The sequence below is a fragment of the Chiroxiphia lanceolata genome, chromosome 6, assembly GCF_009829145.1.
Source record: "Chiroxiphia lanceolata isolate bChiLan1 chromosome 6, bChiLan1.pri, whole genome shotgun sequence".
Lineage (NCBI taxonomy): Eukaryota > Metazoa > Chordata > Aves > Passeriformes > Pipridae > Chiroxiphia > Chiroxiphia lanceolata.
Window position 1 is genome coordinate 64,048,390 of NC_045642.1, and position 3,173 is coordinate 64,051,562.

The following is a 3,173-nucleotide window of genomic DNA, read 5'->3' on the forward strand; positions in this document are numbered from 1 at the left end:
CCTCCCCACCCTCCCAGCCAGGAATTCCTTCCCAATATCCCACCTAAATCTCCCTTTTTCCAGCTTAAAGCCACGGTATTTATTTTCAATTTGCTTAAACAAAAAGATGGATTTAAAGCTTCAAATCCTTCATTCCTTGGACTCCATCTACTCCTTCAGCCACCTGTGTTTTAACAAAACGGGAAGGGAAACAAGGCAAAAATTGGGGTAGTTCCTAGAATCATGGAATTTGGGTTGGAAGGGACCTTCAAGCCCATCTCATTGCACCCCCTGCCATGGGCAGGGACACCTTCCACTAGCCCAGGTTGCCTCAAGCCCCGTCCAACCTGTTTAAACACTTTCAGGGATGGGGCAGCCCCAACTTCTCCGTGCTGTTGGATGTTCTCTGTGATTCCTCTCCACAGCAAATGAGAATCCAAATATTTGTGTCAAGTGTAATTTAAGAGTGACTGAAGTTGTTCCCCCAGAGGGTGGTTGGCACTGCCCAGGCTCCCCAGGGCAGTGGGCACAGCCCCAAGGCTGCCAGAGCTCCAGGAGGGTTTGGATGATCCTCTGGGGCACAGGGGGGGACTCTTGGGGATGTTCCTGTGCAGGGCTGAGGGTTGGACTGGATGGGCCTTGGGGGTCCCTTCCAGCTCAGAATATTCTGGGATTTTGTGATACTCTAAAATCCTCATTAAAAAAAAAAAAATTAAAAAAAAAAAAAATAATAATGATTAAAAAAAAGGAATAACACAACTGGTACTTTTCCTCTCAGTGCAACTCTGCTGGTGTTTATTTATAGGCATCACATTCCCAGCCCTGGATTAAAGGGCTGCTCAGGAAGGGGAATGTTTCTGCCCTTTCATGGATCCTTTAGACACTGAGCTCAAGCTAAAGACTAATTTTCCTCTTTTTTTTTTTTTTCTTTTTTTTCCCAGCCCCTGAATGCATTCAGTGTGTGCCTCTGCAGGACCCTCTGCCAGCAGCTCCATCAGACATTTCCATTTATCACCCTCCTTTTCAGAGGCCAAAAACTGGACCTGCTCTTCCAGCAACGCCCCGGACAGAGGGAACATTGTTCCCTGCATTCCAGCTCCCCACGTCATGCCCGTGAATTCCATGTTTTCTCCCTCTCCTCCCTCCCCTCCTGGCAGAGAATTACTTGGTTTGTGCAAAAACTGTTGCCTTGTGGCCACTGAAGGCAGAGCTCTGGTGAGGAGGGGGAAATATCTTTCCCATATATAGATTTTTCCCTTTAACTCCCTGCTCTCGGCACTTCGCTGCTTTAAAAACATTATTTCAGGATGGAAAGCTTTCCCAGAAAATCCAGCTCCCTTCCTTTTGGTGGGGTCTTCTCCCTGTCTCGTGTAGTTCTCAAAAATGGGGATGGTTTTCTGTCTCCAACAGGATCTTCTCCCAGATGTCAAAATCCAGGGTGTTTATCTGTAAGTTTTTATTTTAAAATGGATTCATGGAATGGTTTGGATGGGAAGGGGCATTAAAGGCCAGCAAGTTCTCCCCCTGCCATGGGCAGGGACACCTTCCACCAGCCCAGGTTGCTCCAACCTGGCTTTGGACACTTCCAGGGATCCAGGGGCAGCCACAGTTTCTCTGGGAATGTTTCTCCCATTCCTGTTCCTACCCTGTGTTTTTCCCGATTTTCTTGGCATTTTCTGGCAGCAAAATGCAGAGATTTCCATTTTATACAAGTGGTACCAATGGGAAGGTTTGGGAAGGTTTTGGCAGCAGAAAATAATGAGGCTTCTCTGGGAAAGGAAGGTTTGGGAAGGTTTGGGAAGGGAAGGTTTGGGAAGGGAAGGTTTGGGAAGGGAAGGAAAGGTTTGGGAAGGTTTGGGAAGGGAAGGACAACCACTTGGGGCATTGGAGAGGGGTGCAAGGGAATTTTATGGGAAGCTGGAGCTGGAGAGGGACTTTGGACAAAACACGGAGGGACAGGACACAGGGAATGGTTTTAAGCTGGAAAAGGGGAGATTTAAGTGGGATATTGGGAAGGAATTCCTGGCTGGGAGGGTGGGGAGGCCCTGGCCCAGGTTGCCCAGAGAAGCTGTGGCTGCCCCTGGATCCCTGGAAGTGTCCAAGGCCAGGTTGGAGCAACCTGGGCTGGTGGAAGGTGTGGATGGAACAAGATGAACTTTCAGGTCCCTTCCAACCCAAACCATTCCATGTTTCCACGTTAAACCCTTTCCCAGGGTGCAGGACACACCAGAGCTTGGTCTCCCTGTGCCCAGAGCAAGCCAAGGCCAAGTTTTCAGCGTGAATGAGGTCGAGAGGACACTTGAAAACAAGAAAACACGAAAATAAACACGTTGCCCATGTGGTGAGAGATCAGCTGCCTGTCCTCCCTCCACACCTGGAACTTGTCCCAACTCACATATCCCTGGAAAAAGCTCTGCTTTTGGCAGATCCTCTCCACTGAACCAGAAGCTTTTGAAAGCTCCTGCTGAGCCCTATTTATACCCCCAACCTGCCCGTGGGAGGGGTTGATCTTCATGGATAAAAACAGGGATTCAAAGGAAAAAATCCCCAGGTTCCCCTTCAGGGCTCTGATTATTTTATGTCTCACAAAACGCTGCTCCTCCAGCTCCAGAATTCAAAGAGGAAAAGAGCTTTATCCCTCAGAAAAGGCCAGACAAACTCAGGCCTCTTTTATTTTTTTTTCCCCGGAATGTTAACGACCGGATTTCTCCTCTCCCAGTTATGTCAGTGCACGGACACGGCCTTCAAATCTGTCTCTTCACTTGCTGTTTTCCACCAAAAAAAAAGCATCAGGATGGTGCCAAAAGGCTCAGCAGCCACCTGGTTTTTGCAGCATCACGTGTTGCAGAGCTCCCAGCCGAGTTTGGTGCCAGGAATTATGTTTGGAAGAGCGAGGGAAGAGCACGGGAAGCGCATTTTTCCGGCGTCACAAGTCAGCTTTGGAGACCCAAATTCAGGACCCATCAAGCCCTTAAGCTCCATCAATCAATCCCATAATCCAGACCTCAGGAACACGCTGAAAATCCTTATTTTTTGCAAATTTATTGCTACTCCCCCTGCCAGCTGAGGTCACACATTCCCTCCCCCAGCATCCAGGTCTCCCAAATCCCACCTTGGATGCTCTCAGGCAGCATCCTGAGAGCCCAGGGATTAGTGCTTGTGGGAAATAAACCCCTCAGGAAGAGCATGCCTGA